At 38.1% G+C, this 13,180-nt stretch overlaps 1 protein-coding gene across 3 annotated transcripts in view; it reads right to left on the bottom strand.

Annotated features, from left to right (window-relative positions):
* MLIP (muscular LMNA interacting protein) overlaps positions 1 to 13,180 on the bottom strand; it is a 122,372-nt gene that overhangs the window by 81,678 nt on the left and 27,514 nt on the right. The window contains exon 1 of one of the 3 annotated variants that reach the window (XM_074895764.1): positions 5,237 to 5,504. The exons of the other annotated variants lie outside the window; for them this stretch is intronic. The gene's annotated coding sequence lies outside the window, so the exon portion shown is untranslated. Of the gene's footprint in view, positions 1 to 5,236; positions 5,505 to 13,180 lie in introns of those variants that run through there. 3 annotated transcript variants of the gene reach the window in all.

Raw genomic sequence — 13,180 nt, 5'->3', positions numbered from 1 at the left:
TTCTGCCAGTCTGTCTTCTGGCTGAGGAGGCTGGATTTCATCAGTACAACTAGTCTTGTTATTAAAGACTGAGGCAAAGAAGGCATTAAGCACCTCAGCCTTTTCCTCATCACTTGTTTCCATGTTTCCTCCTGCATCTAGCAGGGGATGGAGACTCTCCCTGGTCTTTTCTTTTGCTACTGACATAATTATAGAAACATTTCTTGTTGTCCTTGATTACTGAAGCCAGATTAATTTCTATCTGGGCTTTAGACCTCCTGATTTCCACCCTGCATAGCCTCACAGCATCTTTGTAATCACTGTGAGTCACTAGCCCCTTCTTCCAAAGGCTGTAAACTCTCCTTTTCTCCCTGAGTTGCAGCCAAAGCTCCCTGTTCAGCCAGGATGGTCTTCTCTGCCTCCAGCTTTTCTTACAGCACCTGGGGACCGCCTGCTCCTGAGCCATTAACACTTCCTTCTTAAAGAGTGTCCAGCCTTCCTGGACCCCTATACCCTTCAGGATCATCTCCCAAGGGATCCTGTCAAGCAGGTGCATAAAGAAGACAAAGTCAGCCCTTCTGAAGTCCAGGATGTCAGTCCTGCTTAGCTCTCTCCTGGCCTCTCTAAGAATAGAGAACTCTGTTCATGATCACTGTGCCCTACTCAGCCTCTAACTGCCACATCATCCACCAGTCCTTCTCTGTTCACAAAGAGGAGATCCAGCAGGGCACCTTCTCTGGTTGGTTCTCTCACCAGCTGCATCAGGAAGTTATCTCCCACACATTCCAGGAATAATATTGTCAGGCTTGCCATCTGGTCTTGCACAGAAGGCAGTCAAGGACTGGAAAAAGTAGACTGAAAAACTTTAAGGCTGACTGCAAATGAAAATTAAATTAAAAAATAAAAAAACAAAAAACCCCAAACCCACAACTGGTGTTGTATAGCATGCACTTGGGCTACTTATCGAATACTTTGGCTGTCAAAAGATTCCCTGGGAAATGGGAGACTTCAGACCAAGTCCAGAACCTGTAGATACAGAAAAATATCTGCACCTGAACTGAAGTCCTTACAAGGTCATAGAATTTATGAATTTCTATGTAGAGTATCCATACTAATGTATACACAGAAATATTGATGAACGCTGATGTGCATGATATATGCTTATACAATGTTGTGATATTTCTGCCCAAGAAAAAGGCTGCAGATTCCTTAGCCACAATAGTTTAAACGACAGCAAGGCACAACAGATGCCAGTTTTCCAGTCCGTTTTTGAACAAGTCAATCTCAATTATCCAGTGAGAAATTGAAAGTTAACCTGAATTTATTCTTTTTCCTGTAAAAGATTCTTGCAATTTCAGCCCTGCAAAAGAGTCCCAGAATGCTGCTGTCATCCTCACAGCAGTCTTGGAGCATAGTCTCATTAATGTGGAAGATGTAATTTCCCTCATTTTCTTTTCCCAGAAGCTGCACCTATCAGTAAGCAGGTGTAATTTTCAAATCAAGCACTGGGAATAGAAATAAATCACTATTTACATCTGTCAGAGCTGAGAGATCAGCCTTGTGGGATGATGCTAGCAAGGAACTTCAATTTTACAGTAGCATGCACCCGTCATTTGCCCTTTGGTTTCTCAAGATACCTGAATGGTTGAGGGCTAGAGGGATTTCAGCCAGACCAGCTCCCTCCCCACAGAGCTCAGCTCACATGTGATGAAGTTTCGCTGCCACACCACTGAGCACCATCAATCCTGCCCTGAACACCACAGGGGGATTGAGCCCATGTGATGATGTCACCACAGATGGGCACCTCAGCATTTCTCCTTTCAAAGATGCATTGCAAGGCAAGTTTGGTAACACATCAGTGATACTGTTGCAAGCAATATATTTTGGGAGCAGGTAGTGCCCAGCATCACATCTGTGTTTATACATATCCCTGCAGGTGTCTTCTAATGGACCATTATTTTTGTACAGTGAACTATTGAGTGACTCCAGAAAAATATATGTGTTAATAAAACATATGTTGTAATATCAGGAAATCATAGGCTGTTGAAGAAAAACCAGGTGATGCTAACAGATGCCTCCAAAAATAAAGCACAAAATAATAACCTAAGCCTTAAAAGTGCAAGTATAGGATAAGGGCCACAGGGCTACAAGTACAAATCATTAATAACCAGTTATTACTCGCTACAGGAATGCAACCTGGTGCACCAGTATTGAGGAAAACGGAGGAAGCAAAGAACTGGTATCCAGCATATGTAAAATGTATCAAACTTGGTAGAATTTGGATATAATAGAATTTGCTGGCCAGTGAAGTAAGAACAAGTAAACTGCTAGCAAACACATAAAAATAACTTCAAGTGGGCTAAAAGTGCAGGGGAAGTAAGACCCACCACATCCTCCTGCAAACTACAGATGCTGGCAGCTTCCATAAAAATGCATAGAAAAACAAAAAAAGAAGAGGTAGAAATGAGAAAGTTTGTCTAGGTCAGTTCTAACTGTATATTTATTGGGAATGAGCTGTAATAATTGGACCATCCAGACTTTAAGTGTGAGTATCACTGTAGCTGGACTAATAAGCATCATACAAGCCCTGTGTACATGTGAATTTGTGTTCATTTGTGTGAACAGTACAATGAGGTGGTGCTAAGAGAAAAGAGTAGATTGAAAAGAGGGTAAGTATGAGAGGTAGTGCATGAAAGTCCCTCTCAAACTAATAAAATAGGAGATTAGTGGTCCTGTTGAATAAACAAGAAATAATAACTTCAGAATACCAAGAGTCAGCCCAATCTGCCCAAGGAAACCAGGACACAATGGCATCAGCAGTGAACAAGTTGGACGCCATCCAAGAAGGCTGTAGGTGCTATATATGAACAAAGATTGCAGGAAATAATAAACAAGAGGCCCCCAAGATATCTTTCAGACCACTCACCTAGAAGCCAAAGGTATAGGAGTACAACCTTCAGCTTCTGCACAAATGGTTGCCCTCCCAGCTGTGGTTCCAGGTGGGTAGCTATGAGTTAGTGTATGAGAGACCTGCACGAGTCACTAAATGCATCGTGTGAGTAATTATCTGCTGTTAATAAGAACAGCCTCATTCTCTTAATGATAACAGCTTGGCTAATAAAAAGTGTTCCGATAAATATTGGCTGTGATGAGTGGCTCCTCCAACTTGACCCCCTGTCAGGGAAAAGGGAATTAACATTGTAAGGCTGTGATTAGACTGTTAATACTTCAATTATATTAACTACAATTTTTTGCATTTCTATGTGTGTTTCTCTAGCTCACATAAGTTGCATAAGGTATCTGGTCTTGTACCCCACCATTGGGGCTTGGTGGTGATTTGGATGCAGCAGATGAGATTGAGCATTTCCCACTTGTGCAACTTTTCTGCTTATTTTTGAAGAACTGCCTTCCTGATTTGTTTACACACAACTGAAGGAGGACTGGTACAGTCTCACTTTAGCAGTTGAGTTATGCTTTAAACAGCTCCAAGTTAACAGTTGTGTGTGAAATCCCTCATGGACTCTGATGAGGATGTGCTGGATGTTGGGATTCTCAGTGCTTCACTGCGAGCCTGCTGTTAGCAAGAGTGCTTTAGCAGTATTTCGGCATATGTAACAGCACTGGAGGTCTCTCTAAGTTTCCCCAGGTATACCTCTGTACAAAAAATTTCAACACAGAGTGTGAACAACTCTATCATCCAAGCCTAATAGCAAGAAATGAACGTCCATAGCCTTTATATCACGGTCACCTGGTATTGTAGTATTCACTCTACAAAAATTCTCCTCAAACCTGAAGCACTACAGGTTTAGGCTCAAATTTATGGTCACTAGCAGCACTATCAGTAAAGAAAACTGTCTCTTTCCAGGAGAGGATACAAGATAGTTTGCATAAACATTGGGAGGTCTCTCCCCCCCTAGAAACTTCAGCTACCTCTGGGTGACTTGAATGTGCCCGTTCTCTCTGCTCCAGGTTAATAGATCCTCTCATTACCTGCTGCCCACAGATACAACCAACCAGCTCCACCTGCCCTCACCAAAACATCAATAAGCAGAGAGATGCTGTTACTCACACATTTCATGTAGGTACCATAGGCATATGCTCTCCACTGACAGCTGTCTCATGGATTTTGACTGTTTCTGGTTCCCTAAAAGTTTCCTTTTCCTCTCATTTCCCTCTTCTATTACTTCTGTCTGTTCTCAGCTAAAGAATGTTAAAAATATGTTTAATTTTTTGATAGCTTTTTCAGGTTAGCTTTTTAAAAATATTTTAATTTTTGAAAACTGTAAAAAGTAAGGGAGGTTGATTGTTAAAACATTTTGGCTGAGTTTGGTTTAATTGGAAAGTAACTTTTCATTTAAAAATAATTGATCTGACAAGGGAAAAGAAAAGGTTGATGTGATTTCCACTTGGCAGAACAGATTCTATCAAGTTGTCTCCTGTGTTGGTTTCTTCCATTATTATTATTATAAAATTTTCAGTTTTATTTCTTTTAAATCTCTGAAGCATGACATTTTCAATAGATGCCTCCTTTCCCAAACTGCTACATCTTGTGTCCAGGCATTTGTCTTGCTAAGGAGCTATATTTTTGGAGCAGGGATCCAAAGGATATAAAGAAACACATAGGGCTGTACAGCTTAAATTTTCAAAGACTATGCATCTGGCACCCACACATCAATGATATATAATAGCACATCTTTCACGTTTCAGAGTTATCTCACTAATTGATCATGACATGCTCTCAAATATGATTTTCAAGATCCAAAACACCATCTGGCATCTAGATTTATCAGTGTTTTGATCAATCAGAAAAAAGGGTGGTTTTTTAGAAAAAAAAAAAAATAGATGCTCTCATAGATTTCATGAAGTGAAAATTAAAACCTTATTCTTTATCCACTCTTACATGACCAGACCAAAAACTTCTAGTTTATCTGCTGTTATTCTTTCCTGCTGCCATTCCAGCCGACATTTTACAGCAGTGAAAGTCTTATAATATCAGCTACTTTCATAAGGAAAAGAGTTCTCATTAATGATACATTAGCGATACACAGAGTATTTTGTAAATATCAAACACTAGATTTTCAGCTTTTTAACCAACCATAGGAGGAGGCAGTTGGTATTTTAATCATTAAGAAATTGATTATTGCATCCTGTATAATCAGCAACAGGCTTCCCATCAGAAGCCACAACACCAATTACAGTCATCTGTGCAAGAGATTTAATGAAAAATCAATATGAGCCCATCTACAACCATTCTTACCTGTCCTCTGCTAATAAAACTCAGTGGGATGATAGTTCAGATGCATTTTTCCCCAGGCTGCTGTCTGTAGTATGTAGAGCACAGTTGGGAGATAAATTAAAAAAGAACATAAGAAAGCAGTGAAGAAATGTGTGTGATAAAACTGAAGAAGAGGTCACATTCTCCCCTTCTCAGCAAGGACTTTCAGAGATCCTTTTAATGAGTTATTTTCTGAGTAGGTCTGTGTGGGCCCAGAAGAATGCTGGCTACAAAGGGTGATTATCCTGGCACTCAGCTACTAACAAACAAGGTAAAGCTAAATGGCTGTTGGCTTCTTCTGCACATTCAGAGAAGGGCAGAATGATAAACTTAGGATCTTGTTTTCTTCTCTGTGCTAATCATTAAAAAGCAGCTGTCTTTAAACATTTATCTTGAGCTTTCCCAGATGTCAGTAATGCTGCATATTTAAGACAACCAGGGTCATTTCCATACAACTTTATGGAAGAATAGCTACACTTGTTCCAATTAAGTAATTTTATTTTTTTCCAACAAAAGCTTTTGTGTGAAGAATTGTCATTTTACAAACTTGACTTTGTCTCATCAAACAAAAAACACTTTGAGTTTTGCACTCTGGCATAATCATTCAGCTAAATACAGTCGTGTACCATTCCTCAGATATTTTAGAGTGTAGGAGAAAGAATAGGAGTAAATTTTCCACAGCAGAGTGTACATTTTGTACCAAGAACGAGCATAATTTCTTTAGCAAACAAATCTGGGCAGCCTGCAAAGTGAAATCTATACTTTGCCTCAGGCTTCCTTTGCAGCCCTGAGTAAGTGCCTATAACCTTGTCATACTAAAATATTCTGACAGCCCATGGGTAACTGCAACTTCTTCATCATATATTCCCAGATACCCAACATCCACATTACATTATTTGACTAGTTTTAGTGAAGGTAACATGTAATTAGCACACGGCAGCCTTAACTTAGGAAAACTGTCACCTCTGGTTTCTGTACCTAGGGATGACATATGACATCTGTCAAAGCTCCCATACGAGTCCAGCCAAGAAGCTCTTCATAACTAGGACTATCCCATTCAGATGGCCATCTTTACCAAAGTCAAGTTCTGGTTTTGCCCTGCAAGTCATATTCCTGCCAGAACAGAGATATAAATGATGTTGTTTACTTCCAAAACCAGGTTTTCCTTCTTTCTAGTCTTATATTTCAATGTCAATTAACAGATCTACTAACCAGTGATTCTTTCCTTTCTCTTTTTATGTTGTCCTTACCAATCTCTTATCACCTAGGTTTCTCTCGGTCACTCTCCATTTCCAGTTTGCAATCTACCTTTAAGTTATAGGAAACAGAGTTTACAATATCTGAAACAGACTCCTAGAAAAGTGAGAAAACACAGTGTATTTAGGTTCAGCTTCATGACCAATTATGCTACTTAGGTCAGGCTTCTAAGAAGACTCTTCCAAATTTAAGCAAAACCCTGCCAATGTTATAAAGAATACTTTAGACTTTCTGCTGAAAATGTGTAAACAACACTATGTGGATACTATGAACTAACCAAAAGGATCACAGTATTATAAAAAGGGGAGGTGACTTAATTTTAACAAACAAGAATCTGCACATTGTCATTTACTTCCTACCAAGATTTTCTCCAGAAGTTTCCAGTATAAGAATACAGGTGACTATGTAATAGAAAACACTTTTGCATGTAGTGACAAAGAATGTAGATTAAGTACTTGATTCCTACGTATTTGTACTTTCATGTCGCATCTTCATTTTAAGCAATTGGATGAAGGCATAGATGTAATAATTGTAGGTTCATATTAAAGAAGGAATTGAGTTAGTTTATCGCCAGAACTACAGAGATTTTATAAACATTGTTATCACCTTAAAATATTTCAAAGCTGTATTCCCTATAATACCCCCTAATAAACTCAGTACAATCAAGGCTGACCCTGACAGTAATTCCAGTATATTCCATATAGATACTTAAACTACTTTCATCACCAGGGAGAATTAGTTACCCTCAAGCTGTGCATTAAGTGCATAACATAAATCACATGGGAAGTATTCTTTCCTCCTGTCCCTCATTTTAGCATTTTGATAATGTTAACAGTATTCTTAAGCCAGTTATCTTGTGCTATGGTTTTTTATTAGCTAAATACATATACCTTCTGCTTCAAACTGTAGGTTTTATATTCCAAAATTCTGTAGCATTTCAAAGGGACCTTTGCTCCTTTTGCCTTAGCAGCAGATGACTCCACAGTTCCCTAAGAGCAGAGCTGCCAGGTTCAGGGAGAATGATGCTTGCTTACTGCAATATTCTAAAATGTCTGGATTGAGGAGAGTCCTGCAAGACTTCAGAAGAAATGCTGACTTCTTTAGCACTTTAGACTGTTCTTTGCTGAGAGTTACTTGCAATAAGTCAAATTTTGAAAACTGAGTGAAAATGAAGGTCATTTCTGAACTTGGTCTTAGCTTTGAAAAGGGAAGAAATATATCTTGGATGTCAATTAAACATTATTTCTATCATTACTACTAATAGAGCAGTACCATTTATCAGCATGTTCCCGATTATAACAACATACATTATTTCAAAGAGAGACTCAACTTTGAGTTAGAGTCAACTTCAAAACTCTGAAAAATAGTTTTATATTTGCACAGTTTGCTACCAACAGAGATGGCTTTCTATTTTTCATCCATCTCCTGAAAAACATGTTTCAGGTGGAAATTAAGATTGCAATTCAAATTATATAAATTAGGAAGTTAATATAAAAGTTAAAAAACATAAAGTGTTTCTGTTATCAGTTTGTTGTTTTGAGATATTAGACAAAGTTTTAATTTCCACTAGAATGGATCATTAAACCAGACATCAAATATATATTCTTCATTTAAATTCAACATGAAAGACCCTGTGTATTACTTTTTTCAGCCCATGTTTTGACAAGTTAGAAGATTTGCAGATAATAAACAGATTTAGACTTAACAAAACTCCTTCCTATGTTTCAGCAAATAATTCTTGCTAGGATTCTTTATCCCCAAACTTATATAGATCCTGTGAATAATATTAAGAAATCACAAGCATTTTTAATAAAGCTCTCACATCTGTATGCACAAAGGCATCATGCAATCTGAAAGCTTCCTAATCAATGTCTTCTGAACAGCTCCATGGGTTTACATAACACAGAAGTATATCTAGTCTCAAACTAAAAAGAAAAAATTTAATAAGCCTAAAACTGTAAATCATGCATTAAGAAAACCTTAACAGCAATGTATTGGCAATCCAATGTAATTGTTTTTATGCACACTTTGTACTAAAGCTTCAGGATATTTTAAAGTTGCCTTAACTTAGTTTTTAAGAAAAGGGCATTGCTGTATTATTTCTGTCAAATTTTGTTTTTTTCATGGTGTTAGATTTCATGTTCCTACTGACTATGGCTGTTTCCTCAGGAAATAACATGATTAGGAGCTCAGTCTTGCCAACATTATCCAGCTGAGGTTTTGATTACAGCAGAGACTACAGGTCAATGGGAGAGCTCAGGCACTCAATGAGAGCACAAGGCAGATGTGCCTGCAGGATCAGTCCTCTTCTCTGAAGTGCTTGTTCTCTGACTTTTAAATAAAGTGTAATAAATGACATGTATTTTACAAAAAAAGCAGTTACCTCATGCAGTACATGTCTTCCAGCTCCAGTCTCTGATTTTCTATCTGCCCTACCCATTAGGTCTTGTTTGTTAACTAGACAGAAATTGGCATGGAGAAAAAAGTTTGAAAGTTAAGGAAATGAAACAAGTTATTTTTGGAAGTGACTTAAAAGCCCTCTTGTACCAAGTACTTGTTTTTCCCCTGCTTCTGAGAAAAGATCCTTGTAGGAAATTACTAAATATACTAGTAGCTGGTAAAATTTCATTCATTTAAAAGGTTGCCTTTAATTTCAGTAGAAGTAGTCAAATGTGTTTGTTGCATGTAGTATTGCCTCAGCTGACTCTATATTGCCATTATACGTAGGAAATCTCATCTCCTTTGCCATTCTGAAGTGGACCAGGAATTTTTCATTTAAATACTTTCTTCCACATAAAAAAGTTTGCTTGAACAAAATCTTTTAACAGAACACATTTGCTTTCACTCACTTTTCATCTGGAACTTTCCTTGAATCCAGGATGGACTGACTCGTGGAAACACAGGGGTGGAGAGACAGAGCTGCTTTTGAATATGCCTCTCTTTGAAGGACAAGATGGAAACTTACCCCAAGTTTCCTACAGTGCTCATGAATGCTCTAGCTACCAGGCTATTTTCAGATGTATCTTTCTCAGATGTATTTTTCAGCATAAGCTTTGAAAGATGTCTTCCTCCATTAGCATCAGAAAATAAATTGTCAAAGATTGAAACTTTCCTTCAGATGAAGTTTTCTCCTAGCCAGAAATATCAAATCCAGTCACTGAAAGTTATAATGGTGATAGAACTTCCCAGGGTCAGAAAAGAAACCAGCACAAAAATCCTGAAGCCAAGGCATTGGGTGAAGGATTTGAGGAGTGAACGAGGAGTTTTAGGCAACTTTGAGGACACCTTTTGTTCTGTAGCATGCCTTTCTCCAGCGAGCAGCTGAGACCCACTGCAGTACCTGAAGTTAACAAAAAACCCAGATGAAGGGTCTGGACAGAAGGGTTGTCATCATCCTTTATTCTTCTTCCAAAATAATGCATTTGAGGAACACACATGGTCACAAATAGATTTGAAGTAATTTGGCAGGCATTTTTATCTGGCTTCTTATTAACAATAAGTAAACATATGGTTTAAGGCTGCACTAGCCCATAGCTGTTCTTGGAAGAATTCAACAGCAAAAAAGGCTTCTACAGAGGATTTCTGCTAAAAAATGAAATTGGGTCTGCTTCAGGGCTCCTTGTCTGCTACAAACTATTTCTTATTCACTGCAGTTTCTTTCTGGTTTACTAGAACCTCAAACTTTCATTAGAGCATTTAGGATTAAGAGGCTTTTGACATGCTTTCTGTAGAAAGTGTGTGTGTGTCTGTAAGTGTGTGTGTTTGTAAAATGGAAGACAGGAGAATGCTACATGGGTGGAGGAGAAGTGTCAAGAATTTGGGATTTGCTCTTGCAAATAGCTATGTCAGCAGACTATATACTTGTCCTACTAAAATAAATTAGGCCTTGCTCACATGAAACTCTAGAGTTTTTAATGATTATCTGGGAAAAAAATAAGATTTTAAGCCAGGTTTTATGAAGTTTTTGAGATCACATAAAAAGAAAAATAAAATGTGCTGCGATACGTTTGCACCTACCTACTTAAAAATACACTTCATTCCATGAAGACTAATTAAAGGCATGGTCCCACAAGAATTATACCATATCGCATAAAAAGAGCATTCTAAATAATCAGCTTGTTTCAGCCATCATAATTACCTAAGTGGCACGCTTCTGAAGTTGTTTTTCTCATCCAAACTCAGCTTATCTTTTTTGGAGTGTGTGCACATGACTGAGTCTATTTTAAGAGGTTATTATCTGTCAGTGGAGGTACAGATAATGAAACAACTATCTATGGGCTGTTGGACATCTGCAACTACAAAATTAAAAAAAAAATACTGTGAAGAAAATAGGTTTATTTAAATAGCCTACCACTACTTCTACCCTGGGCAGTGTGAGAATGTGTCTCCACGCTAACAAGTTTGAATGTGTTAATACAGCATTTGCAATCATGTGACCTCTCACACCTGGTAAAACAAGCGTGAAACATCACAACAAATTCCTTTGCAGGATTTCTTACTCAGCAGCACTGAATTCCACGTCACTTCTATTATATTTAGCTTTCTTTTTGCTGTTTGTCACCATTTAAAAACAACTAGTATATAAATACAGAATACACTTAGAAAGTATATTTTGGGTAAGAATTTTTATACACTTTATCCCTCATAGCAACTGATTGGTAAGATAAACCCTCTGGTAAGACTTCACGTTTCTTCTCTATTCAGATTGTCTTCACACTTTTACAGCCCCCACACAATGTCCACTAACCAAGTTATCAAACACACACTTCCGGGAGCCTAATGAGTGCTGGTTTTTCATTACAAAATAATAATAAGATTATTTTAAAATAAAATATAAAATAAATGCAGAGCATTTTTGAGGAGTATACAAAGAATGCAGTTTATTCATGTAGCAGCAAAAGAGTGCACAAATGTTAGTTTGCTGTTAGATCTTGCCATCACATGTAAAAGATTTTCTAACACTTGACTAAATTCAGTTCAGAATGAAGAATATTTTAAGAAACATTAAAATGTTCTTAAAATTTTCTGAGGAAAACTGAACCATTCAAGAAAAGTAAAAGCCCATAATGAGAATCTTTAGAAAAGAAAATGTTAAAATACCAAGAAAAGCTAGTTTAGTATGAAGTAGCACAGATGGATTCATTTAAAAATACACAGAAATTCTACAGAAACATCCATGTAAAGAATGAATATTTAGGGCAATGCAGAAGCAGCTAAGAACTAGCTGATCATCAGGTGATGTGAACGAAAGGGACAGTTTAGGTCCCTCACTCTGTCCCAGTGAATATTCAGTTAGTTAATAGAGAGAAAGACTTCCATTAGTAGAAACTCACTCACATACTCTGTGCCTAATGATAAGATATTGTAATTCTCCTGCAAATGAAGAGATCTGTGTTCAATTCATAATGCTCGCCCCTTTCTCACACTTTTCTCTAGGTGTCAGCTATCAGTCACAGCCTGAGACAGGACACTGGATAAGATGGGACTCTGGTTGATCCAGCATGGCAGTTTTTATAGTCTCATAAGAAAATTATATCTAGTTTAGAGGCCTAAATTTGGAAAGAGACACAGCTGAGAATGCTGAACAAGGCGAGCTGCTTCCCTGTGGCCCAACATCAAATGCCTACTGCTATTAAGGGCCAGGGTTTAGGCCCTTTTCTACAGCTGACTTTTCCTGATGGTTCCCTGAGGCAGCTCCATGTCATGACTTTGGGGTGATAACTTCCTTGGGTCGTTACTGCAGATAGATCTGAGTGACCCCTTCTTAAGCTCCTGAGCTCAGGAGGCCTGAGCCAGAGTGGGTCAGCAGCCATGCAAAGCTCAAGCTAATTGTCTAACACATCACTTAATAAGTAGAGCACAGATCCGTGCTAACCAAATTACTCATCTTCCACACTGAAGTGGCTCCCATCCAGACAGAGGGAAGCATGGTGGGAGGCGCTTGCATCCTTTCCTTTAAACATGGTCCCACAAGCCGTAGCGGGACCATGCTCACAGCACTGCCCAGGAACTGCAAGAGACCCCAAAGCACCTGAAGATTAATGCTGTAAAAACAATGCTGGACTAAGAGTAATTGCAGTTCCACTCCAAATGACTCACAGGTCCCAGCAAGCAACTCTCAGTTCTTACAAAAGATCTTTTCTGTTCAAATTTCTTGCATTCCTGGACTGTTTGTGCTCTAGAGAAACCCCTTTCCTTACTTTATCCTTCCATAGTACCTACATGGTGAAAATAAAATAAAAATCTTTGGACAAATGAATTCCAATGATATCTAGAGTGGTAAATCATCGTGGACTCATGCAAGTTAAACCCTCACAGCTGAGATTCTCACCATCCATTCAGTTTGTGCCTCAAACTGCTGTACTTTGAAGGGTCATGCAGTTTGCAGTGCGTATTTTCCAGAACATCCCTGTTAAATCAGCCTACAATTCTGATACCAGTCATTCACGTTCAGAAGTTAGCATCCTCTAATTCATTTTAAATTGCAATCAAATGATTAGCACGTTTTAAAGATACATAAGTCATTACATAAGTAGTACCACAATTCCATTTTAAACTTAAATGCATGTTTTTCCAGACATTTAATTTTGATGGAAATATTCAAAATGAGTTTGTAGTCTTTGAAAGAGGAAAAAGCCTTGAATGACGTGGAATCTCTTCACAGCATCT

This window comes from Athene noctua, chromosome 1, assembly GCF_965140245.1.
Source record: "Athene noctua chromosome 1, bAthNoc1.hap1.1, whole genome shotgun sequence".
Classification (NCBI taxonomy): Eukaryota; Metazoa; Chordata; class Aves; order Strigiformes; family Strigidae; genus Athene; species Athene noctua.
Note: the sequence above shows the minus strand (reverse complement) of the source record. Positions and strands in the feature narration are given on the sequence as shown.